This window comes from Schistocerca nitens, chromosome 3 (genome assembly GCF_023898315.1).
Source record: "Schistocerca nitens isolate TAMUIC-IGC-003100 chromosome 3, iqSchNite1.1, whole genome shotgun sequence".
In the NCBI taxonomy this organism is placed as follows: domain Eukaryota; kingdom Metazoa; phylum Arthropoda; class Insecta; order Orthoptera; family Acrididae; genus Schistocerca; species Schistocerca nitens.
In genome coordinates, this window is record NC_064616.1 from 419,740,699 (window position 1) to 419,764,446 (window position 23,748).

Consider the following 23,748-nt stretch of genomic DNA (forward strand, 5'->3'; position numbering starts at 1 on the left):
TGCTCGCTTTATTGCCTAAATCTATTCTGGATTTGGCCCAGTACCGCCTGCCAAAATAATATGATCCAAAATTTTAATCTCTTTTCGTCCTAATTCCGGTTTCCTAATATTAACTTTGATATCATTATTAGAGAAAGCACTTAGTACCTTGTCTAAGACCTCATTATGTCCTTTCCAACTACTCGGTAGAATCAGTACATTATCTATTTAACATGTCACGTTCGATAGCAATTCCTCGCCTAGTTCGCTATCCAGTATTTAAATGCATGCTGACACAGCATTATTTAGCCTAAATGCCAGCACATTAAAATGACAACATCGACTCATGTAAACAAATAATGTGTACTTTCTACATTCCTTTGCAACCCGAAATGGCCAGAAACTGGATATCAAATCAATGCTAGTTATAACATGAATATCACTGAAATTTTGAATCAGTTCCTCTAATATTTCTTGTCTATTCAGTTGTGGAATAATTACTTTGTTTGTTGTTCTCACATCCGGGGTTATTCTAACTGCTCCAACCTTCTTCAAGACCAATATACGCGGACTGCAATACTAACTTTCGGATCTCTCAATCACGTTTCATTCCAAAATACGTTTAATTTCTGTATCTGCACCTTTCCATTTTCCTATAGGGATAACATACAGTCGCAGTTTAAATGGTCGAAGTTCTTTCACTTCAAACTGGTAGACATAGTCCTTCTTTAGATTAAATCTATCCGAAAACGCTTTTACATGTTTCCTCAATAACCTCTTTAGTCACTCCTTTTCATCATATCCCATACCTCCCACTTAATCTACTTTGTAATTAATTATACCGTCAACATGTAGTCGAAATATTACTAATTTTAACAGGAATCTGCGTATTTCAAGCCTATTGTCCTCATCTACGTCATTCTGAGACACATCTTTCTCATCGTAGAGTCGCAAGTTATTCCGAGCGAACGTTTGTTTTAGGATAGCTTGCTGTATGTAACTTCGGGGGCTGACCTCTAGCGGCCTACCCGGGAGTCACACGTGCATCTGTCACTGCCTGCCGTAGGAATGCTATTCAATGTCTCTTACTGAACGCGTACATTCACCACCTATAAGAATCTAAATAAAGGATAGTAGTTTTGTGTAATCGTTTTCAAAATTTGTATACTGCACTTTGTTATTAATAGAAACGTGGTGTGAAAATCGCAGCCTTCTAGCGAGCATATTTTAAGTCAGAAAAACTACACTTAAGAAATGAAATTCACCTGGGTTTATTTATGACTTATTTTTGGTTGTCAAGTGAAATACTCACCTGAAGTATCAGGGTATACAATTACTTAACTGAAATTTAATTTAAAAATTTCAAATCTCTTACAATTTGCGTAGTATGAAATCTAGAATAACTTCAGAAAGAACTATTAAAATCAATATTTATTTTATTATGTGTTATGTGAACCTGTGAGTAAATGAGAGTGTGTGTATGGAACACTCGTCAAATTTCAATATTGCATTATATACCGTCTTAAGTAACGTGCAAGTTACACAAGCCTGTCGTGGGAAAATGATCCTAGGGGATTTACCCACTTTGCTGATGACGTATGTCTAGATGTGATTGCTATTGTAACAGAGCAGCCAGAAAGGCAGCTAGAGTAAAATCTGTATCTAAAGAATATTTCCAGAATTATTGTCTTTTCGTTTTCGTTTATTAAACATTACTATAATATTTGTATGTCAGATTGACACAAATGCATCTGTGTATAAGGATTGGTGCAGACAGTTTTGGCGCGAGTATGATCACGAGCGAGTATTCTGGCTGGCAATCAGTATGGTCAGCCAACCAGAAGTGAGACGGCTCCTGCTCGTTAAGTAAGTCGATAGCAGTTGTTGTTGAGGACTGCTTGGCGACATGTCAGAGGTTTTGACTAAATCTGTTGGACAGATATTTGCGTGTGAGACATTGGCCTTCATAGAATCCGTGTGGCATGTTTCAGTATTCAACTACTGAGCATTTTTGGCCAGCAGTTTCAATTTTTAGGGATCCACAAGAAGGACCGAATGTAATAACTCATATTAGTGGTGAAATTAATGACTGTGAAAACGTTGTTTAATCTGGGTCGGGTTTGGACAGATTTCTGGCTGCTGTGCGTGTGAAATATGTGTATGAATCGTGAACTGGAAGTAAATAGCCAATGTTTAGAATGTGGACTGAATAGTACCTATTCTTTGGTTATCAAGGACAAAATAAACATTATTGTGTACAAAGTTCGGACATTATTTTCCAGAAGCCAATTCACTTTTTTACTGCCCGATAAAATTGGATGACAGTATATCTAAAGAACTTTCTTTCATAACTAGAGTTGCATGGCCTCAGTAATTGTAGATATTAGGTGGTGTTTTTTATCAACGCAGCTTTTACATCATCTTGTAAGCATCTACGTTGCCGAGTGAAGGGACACTGAGCATTCGCCGTTCTGAGGTAGGTGAATTTTTAATCTGCAGCCTGCACAGTGACAACGACGAATAGACACGGGAAATTAAACCCCGACCCGCCGCAACATAACTCAAGTCTCCTCATTTTTATACTCTGCAGCTGTGGTACCTATAAATTCCGTTATTGCATAGCTATTTTCATCAGGGCAAAGATCAATTTTATCCCTTAATAATTTTACCTCACTTTATTTACTCTTTGGGGTCCACATCCCACAAACATCAATTCATATTTACCTAGGCTTATTTTAGCAAAATCTCCAGTAAAATCCACAGCAGCACAAGTTCCTGTTAACCAGTGTAGTGCGTGTTGTGTTAAATCGACATTACTAGTAAGTGTCGCCTCATTTTACTATCAAAATTTACTGTAATGAAAAATGACGTTTTAATTTTTTGTTTGGAAATTGTTCTTACGTGTATGTTTGTAAAATAGTGAAGAGATTGTTGCCTGAAGATATCTGAGCAGCAGAATCCGGTCAAGGTCAGAGAGTTTACCACTCACGGACGACTGCAGAGTTGCGGCTTGCGGCGAAGATAACATGTACGGCGCAACTGGCCACCGTAAGGCTAGAATGACACCCGGAGAGAAAATCCAGCTACTGTTAGAAGAGAGTCTTGGCGTACTATGTTGGTTCATCACAAATGGTTCTTGGTTTGTCCTAAGGGAAATTCAGTTAGTCGTTGTTGGTTGGTAGCTGGACTAAGGTCAGTTAGAATCGGGGCTAGACTCGGGAGTGTTGGATCGAATGCTACAGTCGTTTAGGAGAATTCCGCTTGATTGTTATCAGCTTGTTTGTAAGATATTGACGCCAAACTGTGATAATTTGATCTCACACTGTGGGGCGCAAAGCGTCCAGCGATTGATTTCCGTGGAAACTTAGAATTTTGTGCAAGGTAGCAGTAGTGGTTACGGTATGATGTGGTTTAGGATTGGTTTCTCGTGGCTGGTGATTTTATGCCGACACAGTTACTGAACGAAGTGTAATTTAAAAGCCACTCGTATGTAGACGATGAGTATCTCGGTTAGACTGGAGATTTTCCATTTTGTTGTGGGAGATAAGTGACGTTATCACTTGAAGTATCTATTTGAATTTGAAGGCGAAGAAAGCACGTGATAGGGAAATAGTGCCTCTGCTTTGTTCTATTTGTGGATTTTAAGGTGGAAGCAAGCACTTAAGAAATACTGAGCTTGCGATATTGTGTTAGGGCTTCTTTTGCGACTTCAGCGTGAGCGCTGAGGTATTTTAGTTAATGTTTGGAAATCTCTATACAGGTACACGGACTATATTATCTTTGTAATATTGGAGAACGGACGTGCAACCGTTGTATGTGATACAATAGGGTAGGTAGGTGGTTAGTGTTTAACGTCCCGTCGACAACGAGGTCATTAGAGACGGAGCGCAAGCTCGGGTTAGGGAAGGATTGGGAAGGAAATCGGCCGTGCCCTTTCAAAGGAACCATCCCGGCAATTGCCTGAAACGATTTAGGGAAATCACGGAAAACCTAAATCAGGATGGTTGGAGACGGGATTGAACCGTCGTCCTCCCGAATGCGAGTCCAGTGTGCTAACCACTGCGCCACCTCGCTCGGTTGTGATACAATAGAACCAGTCTTTAGTTAGTAGGAGATCTGCACGTGCGGTCTCGAATTTAGTAGCTTTTCCTGCAAAACCCTAAACGACAAAGCAAGAACCATTGTAATTGAGGACATGCCAGTTGTCTCTCCTATTGTGCAAGTTCTGTGTTTTAAATAATTTCAATAGTAGTGGGTCCGCGGGAAGTCAACGTAGGAAGTGGGGTTAATTTCGGGTCTATGTTGAAGTCCAAACGGTTTAAAAGTGGCGGTGACACCCAGATGTTTTGTTAAAAAAAAATTCCGCTTAGAGGGGTTTGTCCGGTTGGTCAACATTCGTAAAATCAAAGCTGACTTGTATCTGTACAACCTGAGTACCATAGCCATTTAATTCCTGCTTATTAACATCAATATTTCCATTTACACATTTTTCAGCTTCTTTCATTTTCACAAATATTTAACTTGTTTTATTATGCAACTGAATTTTGACATTACCTATTTCACGAGTATTATTATCTATTTTTTTTGCTTTACTTCTTTAAATTCTGACTCAAAATGTGTGATTTCGTTATGGCAAAACCTATAAACATTATCTGAGCTAGTTATTACTTCCTCAACATCAGATGTCAGTTCACTGATCTCATCATCCTGTCTCAGCACTAATGTATATAAAATCCAAGATTTTGTATACGTTAGTGCTAAATCTTTCGGATAATTCCCCTTCCGTTTCCTCCAGCGATTTATTCATCTGATCAATTCTAGCGTTTACCTTTTTGTTTTCTTTTACAAATATTTTCTTTATGCCTGTCAGTTCAGAGTCATATTTAGATAATTTGACACTAAACTCCTTTTTTAATTCGTCACAAGATCTGTCAACCAAGTTGCTAGTTTGAATTAACTCATTATCAGTGTACCCAATTTTCCAACCAAAAAGCTCATTAGATTTTACAACCTTATTATTAATTCGTTTTAATTCATTACCATTATGTTTTAACTCGTTACCATTATGATCGATCTTCCTGTGAAAATCCTTTGACATCTGTCCCATTTCAACACTAATCTCATCGTCACTACCTGACAATTTTGTCGATTCAACATTAACCCCTTGTTCCCCATTTGCTTCAACACTGTCCTCATTTACTATGTCATTATCATGATTTATACTGCCATCAACATCTTGTTCTCCATTTACTTCAACAATTTCGTCGTATGTTACATTATAAGACTCACTCAAAGGTACTATGCCATCGTTGCCACTATTAATTAACTGATTAACATTGTCTTCACTTGCCAGCGACGACAGCAACGGTCCTAATACGCTAATTTATCGGATATTCACAACAGTCACTTTAGTTCTTTGAAAAGTTTCTTAACTGATCGTCCCCTCATTTGGCCAAAATTTATAAGCCATTCAAAACGGTTCCCTGTAATCAGTGTTCATATTACAAGTTTCATAACCCCAGTTCACAAGAAATGTTCTCTGCTAACGTTCATTTTTCGTAACGGATAATATCGCACATAACCAATATTCACAAGAGAATCTTTCCGATCACTGTTTGTAATGAATTATTTATCATCCATATAAAGATTAAAATTCACAGTTCTTTCATGCGCTGTTGAGAATCCCTTCCCATTCAATTATTCACAGTCTGATCACTGTTTTTGAAAGTTCACGTATGTTTCCCAATTGACCTCTTAGCTAATAATGAGCATCAAAACGGATACAGGGATTAGTGAACACAGGGTTGTCGTAGCGAGACTGAATATGGTAAACCCCAAATACTCCAAAAATAAACGAAAAATATATGTGTTCAGAATATCAGAAAAAAATTCACCTGACGACTTCCTGAGAGACAAACTCCACTCCTTCCAAATCAGCAATGTAAGTGTAGACCAGATGTGGCTTGAATTCAGAGAAACAGTATCGACAGCAATTGAGAGATTACAAATTAAAAACGACGGAGATGGTCCCCCTTGGTACACAAAACGGGTCAGAGCACTGTTGCTGAAAAAATGAAAAATCATACCAAATTTAAACGAACGTAAAGACTTGCGATCTTTTACAGAAGCTCGAAATTTAGTGCGGACTTCAATGCGAGATGCTTATAATAGTTTCCACAACGAAACTTTGTTTCGAAACCTGGCAAAAAATCCAAAGAGATTCTGGTCGTATGTAAAGTACTCTAGCGGCAAGTCACAGTCGGTGCCTTCTCTTCGCGGTAGCAATGGAAATACTATCGACGACAGTGCTGCATAAGCAGAGTTACTAAACCAGTCTTCCGAAATTCCTGCTCGGAAGATGACGAAATAAATATTCCAGAATTCGAATCAAGAACAGCTGCCAACAGAAGTAACATAAAAGTAGATATCCTCAGAGTAGTGAAGCAGCTTAAATCACTTAACAAAAGCAAGTATTTTGGTCCATACTGTATAGCAACTAAGTTCCTTTCAGAGTAAGCTGATGCAATAGCTCCATACTTAACAAACATATACAACCCTTCGCTCGACGAAAGATCTGTACCCACAGACTGGAAAGTTACAGGAAAGATCTGTACCCACAGACTGGAAAGTTACAGAGGTCACACAAATATTCAAGAAAGGTAGTAGGAGTAATCCACTAAATTACAGGCTCATATCATTAACGCCGATATGCAGCAGGATTTTAGAACATATACTTTGTTCGAACATTGTGAATTACCTCGAAGAAAACGGCCTATTGACCTAATGACACACAGTCAACACCGATTTGGAAAACATCGTTCTTGTGAAACATAACTAGCTCTCTACACACACGAAGTGTTGAGTGCTAATGACAAGGGATTTCAAATTGATTCTGTATTTCTAGATTTCCGAAAGGCTTTTGACACTGTACCACACAAGCGGCTTGGAGTGAAATTGCGTACATACGGAATGTCGTCTCAGTTATGTGACTGGATTCGTGATTTCCTGTCACAGAGGCCGCAGTTCGTAGTAACTGAAGGAAAGTTATCGAGTAAAGCAGAGGTGATTTCTGGCGTTCTCCAAGGCAGTGTTATAGGTCCTCTGCTGTTCCTTATCTCTATAAACGATTTAGGAGACAATCGGAGCAGCCGTCTTAGGTTGTTTGCAGATGATGATGTCGTTTATCGTCTACTAAACTCATCATAAATCGAAACAGATTTCAAAACGATTTAGAAAAGATATGTGAATGGTGCGAAAATTGGTAATTGACTCCAAATAATGAAAAGTGTGAGGTCATCGACATGAGTGCTGAAAGGAATCTGTTAAACTATGGTTACACGATAAATCAGTCTAATATAAAGGCCATAAATTCAGCTACATACCTAGGTATTATAATTAAGAACAATTTTAATTGGTAGGAACACATCGAAAATGTTGTGGGGAAGACAAACCGAAGACCACGTTTTATTGTCAGAATACTTAGAAAATTTAACAGATCTACTAAAGAGACTGCCTACACTAAGTTTGTCCGCTCTCTTTCGAAGTTATGCTGTGCGGTCTGGGACTCTTACCAGATAGAAATAGCGGAGGACATCGAGGAAGTTCAGCGAAGAGCAGCACGTTTTGTACTATCGCGAAATAGGGGAGAGAGTGTGACGAACATGATACATGATTTGGAATGGGCACCATTAAAACAAAGGCGTTTTTCGTTGCGGTGGAATCTTCTCACGGAATTTCAATATTCAACTTTTTCCTCTGAATGCGAAAATATTTGTTGACGCCGACGTTTGGGGGGAGAAACGATCATCATAATAAAATAAGGGAAATCAGAGATGGCACGGAAAGATATAGGTGTTCGTTCCTTCTGCGCACTGTTCGAGAGTGGAATAATAGAGAATTATTGTGATAGAGGTTCGATGAACCCTTTGCCAAGCACTTAAGTGTGATTTGCACAGTATCCATGTAGTAATATGTAGATGTTATCAACGTTCATCATCCAAAAACGTTTCCTGCCAAATCGATCACGCACCGTTTACTGGCCTTTTCCCCAGTAAGGGACGCCAAGTGTAATGCTTAAATGAGAGGCCGCCCGGTGTGGCCGTGCGGTTCTAGGCGCTTCAGTCTGGAACCGCGTGACCGCTACGGTCGCAGGTTCGAATCCTGCCTCAAGCATGGATGTGTGTGATGTCCTTAGGTTAGTTAGGTTTAAGTAGTTCTAAGTTCTAGGGGACTGGTGATCACAGATGTTAAGTCCCATAGTGCTCAGAGCCATTTTTTTAAAATGAGAGTTGTATCCTATTAAAACTGGCCGAACTCTCAAACACTACACTGTGGGTCCCCGAATATAACACTGCACACCAAGAAGATGTGTCAGGATCAACAAACACAGTGGATTTCAGTAAGTGATGTCCACGCTACCTTCTCTAGCACAACTAGAGGCGACTTGCTTACTTTTTGTTTTCCGCTGGTCGGAGACTCAAGTGTGCATGCCGTTAACAGTGCATAGCGAAGTGGCAAATGGCAAATAATTTTGTGCAATTAAAAATGGAATTACGGAATACTGAGATGCCACCTAATTTTTATATCTATTTACAGAACCAACAAACAATAAAGAAAAGGTTCTGAGAGTCAGTATACCACCAATACTTGTGGCACAGTTTCCGAATACTGTTTAGTTCTAGAGCACCACAAAAGTCACAACGAAATGTTTCACACGATCTCACAGCACACGAGATCACACACAAATGTTTTCGGTGGCAAACTGAAACGATTCGATCAGTTTTTACTCGAAATAGCACAGAACAAATGGCTCTGAGCACTATGGGACTCAACTGCTGAGGTCATTAGTCCAGCACAGAACACATTAAACTATTGTGGCGCCTAAAATCATTTCAGTGCACACAGAGCAACATAGCAGGGAGCCAACCACTACGGACGTAGGCGGAAGGAAGCAGGCAGCGTTTGTTTATTTCAATTATAAATAGATTAAGAAACTGAACACTAGGTTTTGGACTCACCAAATGAGTTGTTCACTGCTGAAGAATGGAGCGTTCGTGACTCCGTCTTTGGATTAAAAGAGCAGATGAAAGTAAATTGTTTATTTTCTAATGAATGTACAGTAATCTGATGAATTAACAGTAAACCAACAGCTGTTGCGGCAACTGTTCACCATCTCCATATTTCTGTGTAGTGGCTGCCATGTAAGTAGTCTGCATTATCAACACAGACTCGTCAACACAAGACTGTGTGAAATAGTGAGGCAAGTTTGTAAAACTGTTTGGGAAGTCTTGCAAAAAGAGTGCATAACGAAATTCACAGAAGAAAGGTTGCCGAAAAATACCAGGGGGTTTCGAAAACGTGCTACGTGATCTGGACAGTGAAATCCCATCAACCGAAGGAGAAATTTCACACAACAGTTGTAGAAATATTTTCACTGATTACTTTATAGACAATTCTGGCAAAGAAGCATGACAAGATAAATGTGCCGGTATCTAAATCTAGTCGGTGACAATCATAGTGAACACTGAATCAATTTCCTCCCTAAAGTGAAAGACTATTCAATTTATATCGCTACTGAAATGTGGGAAATTATGAACTTTATGACTGCAATACAATAAAGCATTGATTGTATTGAACCGGCTGAGGGAACAGAATTTATTTTAAACTGTTATTGTTAACAGGGCATTTGCTTCTTATCGCTATTTCAAGTTCCGAGTAAAGACGCCATCTCTAGAACTCTGACACAAAATAGTGATGTTTACCTACATCGTTTTTCTCCTGATTCGGTTCCGAGATAAAACCTTCACAACACTTCACACACACTTGAAACCATGCGGCTCCATTCTTAATCCTATCGTGATACTCCTTCTGAGATGTATCTCATGTTTGAGAGTATTTTTATACCCCTTCAATGAACAATTCTATGTCCAAACGGGCTACATCCACGGCAAGCTGACGGCAGCGATGCTGGGGCTGCTAACGCGTGTGCACTGCCCCATTCGCTTATGAACGACTGCTGCTTCCCGGGGACCGGCGAGATTGCCGCGATGCAGCAGTGGCTGGCGAGCACAATAGCTTCACCTCCGTAGTGTACAAGGCTCCATTGTTTCACACGCACAGCTGAAATGACGCTGCCAACTCGCGGTAATAAATGGCTTGTGAGTGTCGAGCTTTTGTGTTTCGCGCTACGACCATCGCTGCATGTCCTGAAACGAGAGCCGTGATTGGTTGCTTCAGGGTCAGTCCAGCAGTGCCGTATTTGACTGCTAGCACTCTTCTGGCTATGCGAATAGCTGCAGGGTAATATTACTCCAGGCGAGCAGCAAGGCTGCAACGTAATAAGCCCCGTACACACGAGGACACATCTAGCGCCACTAATGGTGCATTAAGATGGTACAACTTCCTCTTCCATGAGCTGGCATGCCATCTAGTAGCTGCGTTTGTACGTACAATGACTGCAGATGCCGCAACATTATTTTAGAAAATGTCTGATGACGAACTGAAAGTGGCAGCTGCTGCTTGTGCAGTCATAACTGCAGTAATATATCGGCGACGTCGACGAAGAAATTTACGTTGTCATAATAGAAGGTGGTGGAGTAGACCTTTGGATTTTAAGGCGTGACGACGGCCGTCGGGAATTGCACAGTCTATTACAATATTAACTGAGATTGCAAGACAAGGAATCATACAAAAACTTTTCGGAGAATGGGCGAGACGGTATTCTTGACATTGCGTCGTTTAGTAGGTCCACGAAAAACGAAGCAAAACCCAGTTATGTGAGAATCTATTTCAGCTTCAAAAAGGTGATTAGGTACCTTTATATAAGCTTAGTATTACTAGGCTGCTGTATGTAGAGCGCATATTTGTAAGCTGTAACTAATTCCATAATTTTCTTTTCTAAAACTGAGATGTCTAGCTACTGGAGAAAGCTACAGAAGCCTAATGTTTTCATTCAGAATACCTGTAAGCACGATATCCTCAATTATTTCTGAAGCTTGTGACGCAATTTACCAGTGCTTAAAGGATTCATACATGAAGGTACTTTGATTTTGTTAAACTTCATGAGAACGTGACCAAAATAACTTAATGTAATAACACATTTCAATAAGCTGAAAAGTACAGTGAAGGAACCACTTTTGTTTATATGTGTTACTTTCAGCAAGAAGCATAATTTGGAATGGGGTTGTATTTTGGGTGCCTCTGCAACAACTTCTTGATGCAGTTTTATTTGTTACGTTTAGTTAGTTGGCAAACCCCCAGCATTCCCTTTCTTCCGCTAAATTCATTAGAAGTAGGAACAAATTCTTTAGAGTGGCGTTCTGAACAACTTTCAGAAAATATTTTGGGGGAAGGATGTATCTCTGATCCAACCTGCAGCTATGCTTGTGTCCAGGTATTATCACACATTTTTATAGTTTGGCCATTATATTCAAAATGTATCCCAGCATTGTAAAAGTTAATGTTAAGAATTGAACCTAACCATTTATAGGCAAAAACTCTTTCTCCCCTACATTTGGAATTTTCAGACAAAATCAGTGTACTTAATAATTCATCATTTTCAGTTGTTTGGGGAAAATGTGCTCGATACATAGTGGTTTCAGACTATAAGATCATACTTATTTTGCAGTTCATGTGTATGAAAGTCATATTGACATATTCACATCACATTTTCTGTCTTTCCAATGACATCGACAGAAAATGAATGGTCACATATACCAAAATAGTTCCAAGACATGTGGAACTTTCCAAATTGTCTTCGTGCTTTAGACGGGAAGCGTGTGGAATTCCGACCCCACTCTTGTATGGGGTCATATTACCGCAATTACAAATGAGGTAACAGCATTGTGTTACTGACTGTTGTTGATGCACAGTATATATTTACATGTGTGGATGTAGGTTGCAATGGGAGGATCAGTGCCGAGGAGTGTTCCACAACAGTCCACTCTGTGAAATTCTTATTGGTGTTGAAAATTTAATGAGATTCCTACACCAGAGATATTATCAGGAACTAAAACTGTAGTATTTTTAATATTTGTAGCTGATGATGCTTTTCCCTTATCAGAACATATAATGAACCCATATAAGAGAAATCTCATGCAGGAACAGAAAATATTTAATTACCGTTTGAGGAGGGCAAGAAGAACTTCTGAAAATGCTTTTGGAATACTGAGCAATAGGTTCAGATTTCTCCTTAAGGAAATGGAGCTACCTATTGAAACTGTAGAGAAAATCACACTGTCTACTTGTGTGCTACATAATTTTTAACTGGGCACATGTGGGAAGAGTTATGTTGCACAACTGGAAAACGAAGAGGACACAAATCATTGTGTTATCATTCCAGGAGAATGGCAGCAAAATAATCTGAGGGGCATAGGAATTGTATTGACCTACAATACAAGTCAGGTAACGTAGCTAGGAAAGTGAGGGACACTCTCCAGGAATTTTCAACAGTACTGGGTGTGTACAGTGGCAGTGGGAATCTGTAAAAATGTTTCAGTACTGATACAGCGGCAAATATTAAAAATAAGTAATGTAAATTATGACTGAAAAGTTAATATGCTATGCAGGAGATGATATTCATAAAGTAACTTAGTTCGTATTAGCAATAAATTTTGAAATTTGAATCTTATATAATTACAATCCACTTTCAAGATAAAGCACTGCATTCAGTTTGTATTTTATAGATAATAAGCAATTACATTTTAATGAAAATAAACAAATAAACAATCTTGTTACCCAAAATAAAGAAACAAACAGTCTTGTTACTCAAAATAAACAAATCATCAATCTTATCATTACTCACCAGCTCTTCCTCTTGTACAGTACAAAGATTGTTAAATATCTCTCTCTTAGCTTTCATCACCGGAGATTTGCCTTTTACATGCCAAAGAGAAGCAGTTACATGTGAACCAAAGACTTCAACATCAGTTGGAGGAGTTTTTGGTTTATTTATGCTGGTCAGTACATTGTCAGCTCTTTTCAAAATTGCATTTTCTTCTTCATTGGAAGCACTCTTCCTTTTTGTGCCCTTCATCGTACCTCATCCACGTGGACTGCTGTCTGATGATGATGATGATGATGATGATGGTGTTTAAGTTCTGACACAAACGCCGTGCGTAAACTTTTCATCTTCTCTATGATTTCAGCTTGTGATGAAAACCTAGCCTCCTTCAATCAATCAACTATTTTGTCGAGTGAGTATTTCCTAGCGTGTTTGTTACGGTATGTGGGTTTTTGTGTCATAAAGACATGTTTCGTGTCTGAATGTCTCAATAAGAATGTCCATAGCTTCCTTAGACCACTTTATTAGCAAATAGTGCACTACGTATAGAAAAAACAAACAGACGTATGCACTCAAATGGCAACCATATGGCGCGGCTTATAGCTCCGTTCGGTTGCGTGCCATTTACTAGCAATGCGGTGGCAAGCTACTAGATGGCACGCAAGGGAACCGTTCGCACGAAGCAATTTACGCGCTACGCCAGTCATGGCGCAAGGAATGTCTCCGTCTGTACAAGGCTGAAGTGAACAAGGCAACCGACGAGGTACAAGTTGCGATGTGCCAGCAGCGGGCTGCCAGAAGCGAGAATGCAGCGTGTATATACCCTAAGGATATGTTTTTACATTTCATCTTTTGTGGGTGGCTGAGAGTCCGATTGTATACGTATAGGAGTCTCCCTTGGAAATTTTGACTGGACAGTTGCGTATAAATCCGTTCACCGTAAGAATAATGTAAACATTGCACTGTGTATTCTTCTGCGTTTTCTGGAACCTCATTGGATTTCTGTTTCACGGGGGACTGCAGTCAAGCCGTCTCGAGTACTGTCAAGTACGATGATAAGGGTACGTTTTGGGCTCTGCTTTACTTGCACATCGACTTGGCGAGAATACGGTACAACCCCTTAACCGGCGCATTAACTTGGACAGCACTGGCCGTTCAGCTGGTACAGCTAGCCTGCAGTGGCGTGGCCAGCTGCAGTTCACACCTAAAAAGGGACGAGCAGAGGAGCAATACAGCTTCGAATGTCATTTAATTTTTAAGCAGAATGAAATACACTACAAATCTCCCATAATACGCTCCTTAGACGACTAGACGAAAACCGCAACACGTTATCGTTTTTAGCTAACGTACTATTGTGATTAAAAACGGTCGGGCACACAGTTTTAATCTGCCAGGAAGTTTCAAGAATGATGAAAATTCCTGACTTAACCACAGGGTAATTTTTCTGCATAAGCTGTGTGTAACGTAAGAGAGTATTGAAGGATTTCGCCGTATAGTTAAATATTGAAGCAACTGAAGGTATCACAGTCAGTCGTCTGGAAATCTCTGAGCTCCTTCGCCGCACGGGATTAGCCGAGCGGTCTTAGGCGCTGCAGTCATGGACTGCGTGGCTGGTCCCGGCGGAGGTTCGAGTCCTCCCTCGGGCATGGGTGTGTGTGTTTGTCCTTAGGATAATTTAGTTAAGTAGTGTGTAAGCTTAGGAAGTGATGACCTTGGCAGTTAAGTCCCATAAGATTTCACACACATTTGAACATTGTTTTTCTTAGCTCCTTCCTTATTCGAAACAGAGAAATACATTTCAGTTCTGGAAGAGTCACCTGCTACGTTGTTAACGAGCCTATCAACAACAGAATCCACAAAGCGAAGCAGGAGCAGCATTTTCTTTTCTTGTTTTATGACGACCGTTCTATATCCCGCCAGCGTCCAGCAGTGACGTGTGAAAAAGCAGTTCCAGTACGTCTGGCAGCTTAACAGTCTCGTTACTTCTCGGGCCAGATCTCGCAGCTTGGCTCCAGGTCAGTTCTGTTGTGTTCATATTGTAAGGCTACTGTAGCAAATGTAAAAATGCAGCGTTTCTACGATGTGTTCGATGCTGTGAAAATGATTGTTTTTCATGTTTCTACGACATGTATACGTGGTATAAAACGAAGGCCACAGTCCAAATAAAGAGGATTTTGTTTTTCATTTTTGCTTTAAAAAATTAACTTGTTATGTTTTCGTAATTTCAACAACTTTTATGAACAGTCTTTCATAAAACATCGATAATAAAGAATTTGTATTGGAAATGGAAACAGGAATTTCGTGTCCAATATGTAATTAGAAACAAGAAGTCGTGCATTATTCATAAAAATGGTGATGAGTTTTATAATTACGATATGTAGGTATTTCAAATTGAACGAGAGAAAGAAAACAATACCGTGGGGTTTTGAGCCACAACATGAACTACCGCCTTTATTACGCAACCCATTATGCTACAGACTGCGCTACACTTTCCACGCAAAGGTGTTACCTGCATTATGTACAACACTGAGAATACTTCAAAGCCGATTATCTTCGTAAATTGATGAAAATCATCAAGAACAGCTTATTTCTCGGCTCTTTTTAACCGTGTTCCACGTGCGTGTTTCACTACGGAACAGAAAGCAGCCTCAGCCATTTTCATACTGCGCATTATCAGCGCGACAATCAGAGCACAACGCTGCAGATGCTGTGACTGTACACGATTTTTGAAATAATAACTACGTAGCTAAGCCGGCCGAAGTGGCCGTGCGGTTAAAGGCGCTGCAGTCTGGAACCGCAAGACCGCTACGGTCGCAGGTTCGAATCCTGCCTCGGGCATGGATGTTTGTGATGTCCTTAGGTTAGTTAGGTTTAACTAGTTCTAAGTTATAGGGGACTAATGACCTCAGCAGTTGAGTCCCATAGTGCTCAGAGCCATTTGAACCATTCGTAGCTAAAGCGTGATTAAGAAAAACGTTGATGGCTGTTAATACATTTGAATATTTTAAAGTTTTATTTAACTTAACTTAGTAATAAGATATCTAAAACATAAGTAGGACCTACTTCCAAGAGCGTAACAACACCAGTGTACATGTGTTACGGCTTCTGACCAATCATCACGTTTGTGTTTGTTGACATCAGGTTTATTCTTATGTTGGATGGATTATACGCAACTGTCCAGTCAAATTTTCCAAGGGAGATTCCTATACATACACCCGGAACAGCTCACAGGGACACCTTGAGTGATTTCAGCATTACATATTCTCTACCGTGCAACCACAATATTGGCTGGTAATGGCAACAGGGGGTGGAACTGGAGGTATCCAGTGGTGAGCACAACATTAGTTACGGAGCGTAGTTGAATTGCTTAGTTGACAAGTAACTCAAAATAATGCTGCCATGCTAGTGTTGTTGATACAAAGCAGAGCAATGGCACCGATAAACAAGGCAAACACTGCATTATATCTACAACAGCAGTTGCCGAAGTTAATATTTCGCCCGAGAAGAACCCAAGGAATTTCGCACATTGACAAAGAAGTGGCAGATGAAATATTAGCATTTCTACAAGATGAGTCAATGGAATGTGTGGTGTCGTATACGCTCGACTGTGCGGCCAATGTACGTGAGGTGTACAATGATGACGAGAGGTGCTTAACAAGTGAAAGTGATTCTGCGTCATTCTTGTCGGACAGGGAGCCACAAATGTCTCCACTAAACAATGTAGTAAAAGACAATCGTAGTCCAAGGAGCAGGTACTAAAACATAATTACGTACATGGAAGATCATCCGTAGTGTAGTAAAAAACCAATTATGAACAAATTTCTCGTAAGTCCGCAGCAATATGACCGTGTAATGCATAAGAAAAACTACGGATCTTCAAGGGAGGACAAGGAGCGCTTATTACGAAAATTGGTGTTTGGGCGTTTCAAGGATGCTCGATACAATTTACAGGATGTGGATAATAGTTGCTTACCACGTTATGCACATCAAGTTGCGCATCACATAGACTACAGTGATTTCAAGGGCAGTAGTGGATGGTTGCATAACTTCAAACAGTGCTATACAATTGAAAGACGTAAGATGACATATTTTCAAAAAAGGCGTCAACTTGACGATGCAGAGAAGACAGTGGTATCAGCTCGAAAATTTGTAGATGAGATAAATAAACTTATTCCATAGTTCAGTAAGGATTTTTTTTAACTCTGGCCAACCAGGAGTTGAAGAGGAAATGCATGTGAAAGTAACCCTGGAAATTAGAGGTACCAAGAGTGTTGCATCAAGAGCAGCTAACATCAATGCCTTACAATATAATCGACTGTTAATCGGTATGGTAAATTGGCTGGGAAGTTATTTAACGTTCACGAGAAGTCGGAGGCACCCTGCCCTCTACGATTCTTTCTCGTGTGCGTGACCTTGCAGGATCACGAGGGAATATTTACGTTACCGTAAGCAAGAGTAGGAAAATGAACGTAAGAGAACTATAAGTATGGTATGAACATTGATTCTGGCCAATAGCTTGTCAAAAAACTTGGTTTTGCTTGATTCCTAGTCTGCGTCTAAAACGCCCGCTCCTTTAGAGCAAAATATCCCTCCTGACAAGTGTGTGACACTACAATTCGTACCACCCGGAATGTCTGGACAAATTCAGACTCTGGATGTTTGTTTTTTCCTTTACCATAAAACATATTATCGTGCTATCTGCAGCTACACCGTAAAGGATAGCCGGTTTCACGATAAGCTCCATGACAGACTGTTTCACATTCTGTTGCTTGCCATCACATTCCATCCGTTCTCATCACCCTGTTACACCAGTATGATTTTATATGCATTCTTTAAGAGTGGATACCTAGATGAACGTCCTGCACTGTTTGTAATACCCACGGAGTTCGCCTTTGATCTTGATGGTGCGAACCTTTGTGATGACTGTAGCGCGCCATTTTTCATTCGGTGTTCATGGTGCAAGTTAATGGTGTGGTTTTAAACATTTCTTGATTGACGACGACGTCGATTTTATGAAGCATAATACATACATCCCATATAGGTTTCATCTCTGCACTTCCCAAACTCTCATTTTCTGTCACCTTCCTGATGCACATGTTGAGTCATTTGCAGATAATATTTTTGCTGCCGTAATTGTTAACATAACACTACAGGGAGCGAAAGGCTATTTACAATTTGTACAGAAACCAGATGGCAGTTATAAGGGTCGAAGGACACGAAAGGGAAGCAGTGGTTGGGAAGGGAGTGAGACAGGGTTGTAGCCTCTCCCCGATGTTATTCAATCTGTATATTGAGCAAGCAGTGAAGGAAACAAAAGAAAAATTCGGAGTAGGTATTAAAATCCATGGAGAAGAAATAAAAACTATGAGGTTCGCCGATCACATTGTAATTCTGTCAGAGACAGCAAAGGACTTGGAAGAGCAGTTGAACTGAATGGATAGTGTCTTGAAAGGAGGATATAAGATGAACATCAACAAAAGCAAAACGAGGATAATGGTATGTAGTCGAATTAAGTCGGGTGATGCTGAGGGAATTAGATTAGGAAATGAGACACCTAAAGTAGTAAAGGAGTTTTGCTATTTGGGGAGCAAAATAACTGATGATGGTCGAAGTAGAGAGGATATAAAATGTAGACTGGCAATGGCAAGGAAAGCGTTTCTGAAGAAGAGAAATTTGTTAACATCGAGTATAGATTTAAGAGTCAGGAAGTCGTTTCTGAAAGTATTTGTATGGAGTGTAGCCATGTATGGAAGTGAAACATGGATGATAACTAGTTTGGACAAGAAGAGAATAGAAGCTTTTGAAATGTGGTGCTACAGAAGAATGCTGAAGATTAGATGGGTATATCACATAACTAATGAAGAGGTATTGAACAGAATTGGGGAGAAGAGGAGTTTGTGGCACAACTTGACTAGAAGAAGGGATCGGTTGGTAGGACATGTTCTGAGGCATCAAGGGATCACCAATTTAGTATTGGAGGGCAGCTTGGAGGGTAAAAATCGTAGAGGGAGACCAAGAGATGAATACACTAAGCAGATTCAGATGCATGTAGGTTGCAGTAGTTACTGGGAGATGAAGAAGCTTGCACAGGGTAGAGTAGCATGGAGAGCTGCATCAAACCAGTCTCAGGACTGAAGACCACAACAACAACAACACTTTCAAATGAACCTTACTAAAGATTCAACTTCTGACCTCGCGCTACAGGGGTTCCTTGTCCGAGAAGAACCAAAATTGCTCCCTACAGCTGTCATGATGTGTCAGAGCGAATAACCGTCCTGCTTTCTGAAACATAGCTTCTGTGGTGTATATCCACGTATCTTCCTACTAAAAAACCTTCCTATAAAAGTCACGCGTTTTGTGTTCCCTAAAGTCATTTTCAGTAATAATTTAATATTAGTCTCTCATGTGTCTCCTCTTTCACAGTCCAGTTGTGTTGCTACTTGCTTTCTGACCTTGAAAAAGTGTTGTTTAGTCAGGGATTTTTTTTTTACTGCAATATTTCTGGAAATCTCTTTCGTTCTTTCAAAGCATCTTCATATACTTAGCCCCGCCAAAGTTCTTTCGTGTTCTCCTTCTGCAGGTTAGTTATTTCCTATTTGGCTTTCTGTTCAATCTCGGTTTGAAACTGCTCCCAGGTGGCTACCTCTTCTTTTTCCCATTCCTCTTTTATATTAGTTTCTTGGGTCTTATCTGTTTTTTTTTCTAGGTGTGTAGGCCTACTCTTACACTGTGCTCTTTTGGGGTAAACGTAAATTTGATGCGGGCAATTTAGTGATCCGAGTCGACGTTTGTACTTATTCGGATCTCTACGCCACGAACTTTCTGAGAACGGTATTTGTTAGCAACTAACGGATTTGATGCTCGTCAAGCAATTGTATGGGTTACCTCCTGGTCTTTTGCTTCCGAAAATACTTCCTCCGGGAGGTCGACATGATTTTATAATTCTTTTGTTGATTCAACGCAGTTAATCTGACCTCTTTCCTGTTGCTGAATTTCTGTACTGGAAAATTGCCGGTGGATTATTTTTCTCCATCAAGTTATGCTATTAAACCGTCTAGAAGGATGTGATATTGGTTCTTTATTACACATAATACTTAAACCAATGTACAGTAGGTCCATAAAAATACAAAACTGTTTTACTTTAATTTTTTTAGAAAGTTTATACTACTTGTGATTTATTCACTCCAGTGATACATTTAATTTCTTTTGAGCAATATTTCGTATTCATATACAGATATAGTTAAATGAAATGCTATTTTTCAATTACAAAAATGGCTAAATGCATGTAGAAAAAGTGCAGAAATATAGTTTGAGGTGGAAGGGGGTGCAGATTTTGTAGTTGTGTCAACGACGCAGGATCAACTCGGTATGGCTCTGTGAAGAGTTCCAATTTGTAAATGAAAATCATTATTTTATATGCTTTGTTGGTATATTACACAATGATTTTATTACGACAGTTCTGTCTGCGCAGACGTTTTCGGTCTTCCCTCTTTTCAAAGTCGCCGGTGGCATTACTACCTTACTTCCAGTATTGTTTTAATTACGGCCACAAGGCCGAAAACTGATTTGATGGAACTGTACAACGTTCCATTCATACCTGCACCTACATTCATTTTGAACCTTCATCTGTGTGTCGTAAAACTTCCGGCTCCCACGCACTGCCCGTCGTAGCTACTGATAAGCACGCATTGCGACTGCGCTGACGCATTCTGGGGCAGTCGAACACGTTTGGCGAGCCGCGCTGTGACGAGTGTTGTGGCCATCCGTCCAGAAACTGGTTTCAGGCAGCTCTCCACGCTACTCTAGCCTGTGCAGTTCTGCATAACTACTGCAACCTACATCCACTTGAAACTGCTTACGGTATTGAACCCACGGGCTCATACTACAATTTTTCCTCCATTACCAAATTAGTTATTCGCTAATATGTTAACATATGCACTATCAACCGATTCTTTCTTTTAGTCAAGTTGTTGCATAAGTTTCTTTTCTCCTCGATTCCACTCAATACCTCTTCATTCGTTATTCTATGTACAGATGTTATTTTCAACGTTCTTTGTAGTACCAAATTACGAAAGCTTCTGTTCCCTGTTTCTCTGCACTGTTAAACATCCAGGTTTCACTTTGGTACAACGCTACACTACTGACAATTACTTACAGAAAAGACTTTCAAACACTTAAATTATCCTTTGACAACAGCATATTTCTCGTTTTAGAATAAATTTTCTTGCTAGCAAGACTGCATTTTATTACAGTCCTGCTCCAGGTGAGACGCGCAAGTCTTTTTGCTTTCGAAAAGATAAGTGATTTAAATCATAGTAACAGCTTATTAGAGAGTACTCAGTAAATACGTGTGTTGATGTGGGTTTTTAGCTCACTTTGAAGGCTTTAACTTCTCTGTATGTATTATTCCAGAAATCATAAAAAGACCTTAAAGTATTATTGTAGTCGAATTTTTATTTAGTGACCTTAGTGAACTGAAGAAAGTCTCGTTTAATTGTTCTTTTTTTTCTTTCAGTAATTTAAGTCGAGAGTATCCCTTCATATTTATTTCGTATTTCCGGAAAATTGCGTATATGTCTAATTTTTATAAAAGTGTTTTCTTGTTCACCAGTTTTTTACTGGCTGTTTCATACTAAAGTATTATTTTTACGAGAGACAAGCGCTTAGCTTGCCGCAGAGCCGTTAGCTCCGGAGTTTGGTGTGCTAAATGCTGTAGCTTTTTCCACAGGGGAGACTGTAGTGACGTGGCAATTAGGGAAGTAAATGAGGCTCTTCAGTCGTTTTGTAGGATATGTAGTAGAGATAGCAAGATAGTGGAACTGGAGAGGAAAATTGCTGCCTTTATGGCTGAATTTGACAAGGCTAGGAAAGCTCTGAACAGGTTAAGGATGGAGAACAGTAAAGAGACGTGGGAAGTGGCAACAGGCAACGGAAGCAACAGGCTTAGAACTTCATCTGACAGCTTGCCCTTTGATGCAGTTAGAAATCGATGAGCCCCAGGCAACTGTAGGCGCAGTCAGGTCACAACAAACTTTCAGCAGTAAACTGAGAAGGAAGGTTGTAGGGCAGTCAGTAAAGATAAAGAAAGTTTTGTTGTTAGGTAGTTCTCATGCTACAGATTTAGGCCGACTTTTGCAGAATGAGCTAGGATCAGAGCACTAGGTCACCAATTTTTTAAAACATAATGGTCGTCTGAAGCATGTGGCAGATGTTTTCAAATCACTTTGCAAAGACTGCACCATGTGATAGACTGTGGTAATAGCGGGTGGCACAGGAAATAATACTGAGAGAGATACTGGGTACAATATAGGATTTTACCTGGTAAAGATTGCATCAGCGTCGAAACATACAGGTGTTGAGTTCGTATCTGTTCTCAGAAGCTATGACCGATTTCGTTTTAGCTGTTCTGTCACAAGAGTTAATTTGGAATGGGAATGGCTGGTTATGTCTGGTGTAGTGTTGCTCACTTGTCTAATATAGGGTGCCAAGGAAATCCGCTTTCTCGGATCGTTAGACAACAATTCAAGCAAATCGTATTAGTAAAGTTTGTTACAGTAAGATAAATGACAATTCTTAACTTTGCGTATCCACAAAGGTGCGTCGCAAGCAAATGGTGACATGAAAATAATCAATGTCCTTCAGTATATGCAAGTCCAATACAAGCAAAACAATACAGTTCATAAGTCACTGCTGTAGCGTTCGGAGGACGGCTCGTCTTCAACTCGGCCGCGGCTAGGCGGCACGACCCTTACATTTTCTTCGTGTAGATGCCGCTCCTGTCTCTGTGTCGTCCTAGAGAGGGGTCCGTCAGCGTACTATTGGCTGTCGTCTGTTGTAATGTTCCTGGCCGACGTGCTGGCACTTGACGTTACGCTGGAACATGCAGGATCACATATTGGTGTTTTTTTATTTCTTAGTATATAGCATTATATTTGGCATGGTCTTCACCTCAACAGGAAAGGGAAAGGTAAACTGGCTGGGTTAAGAGCAGAAAATTTAAGCGTGGTGGGCCGGAGGGGGGGGGGGGGGCGGGGAGGGCTCTCTCATGCGTCTTAAAATACCGGTGGTTACCGGTGTCGGAGTAGCACATTTTAGTGTAGGGAGGACAGTAGGAAGCCAAGAATTAAGAGAGGTTAGGACTGAAAGAAACTTTAATTTTGAGAAAGAAATTAAATATCATAATTCAGTCATATTGCACCAGCACAAACAGCTTTTGGTTAAAAATTGTTAGCAAGCAGCAGAAATTATGTTTTCTGACAATTTCATCTCAGTTAATATCAAATGTCGGCTATCTTTATTGCAGCAAAATATTCAAGAACAGAGAAGTAAAATAAATGAATTACTTATCTGTGTTACTGAATTAGAATTATCAAACCAAGGTGACATAATGTGACTCACTGAATATCATGTGGCCACTGGTATAGATCTGCTAAGTGCTGCAGGGTTTAGTTTAGCATTCCACTTTTGTAGAGCAGAAATGGAGACAGGAGGAGTTGCCACATTCATCAGGAATTTAACGAATTTAGGAACATAGACTTTCAATTTTGTCTTGAGCAGCGTATGGAAGCACCTGCAACAAAAGTAGAATTTCATAATAAACCCTTCATAATACATAATAGTAACCGCATACTGAGCACCTGCAGGCAACTTTCATCTGCACGTTCCTCACCTTGTACCTTTACTGGACTATTTAACAGCAAAAAAAAAAGTACAAATGAAATGACACAGCTTCAGAGACTTTACTGGTCTCATACGGATATGATTTACGTATACAGACTGAAGCGACAAGTGAAAATTTGTACCAAGGCCAGGAATCGAACCTGGGACTTCTGCTTACTAGACACATGTGTCAGTAATGCTTCCCCGCCCCCAATCCCCCCTCTCCAGCCAACCATCTCCCACCAGGACTCCCAAGTAGTGCAATAACATCTCGATTCAAGCAGGAAAATTACGGTGATATCTTAGTTTCTATATTTCTGAGCCAGAGA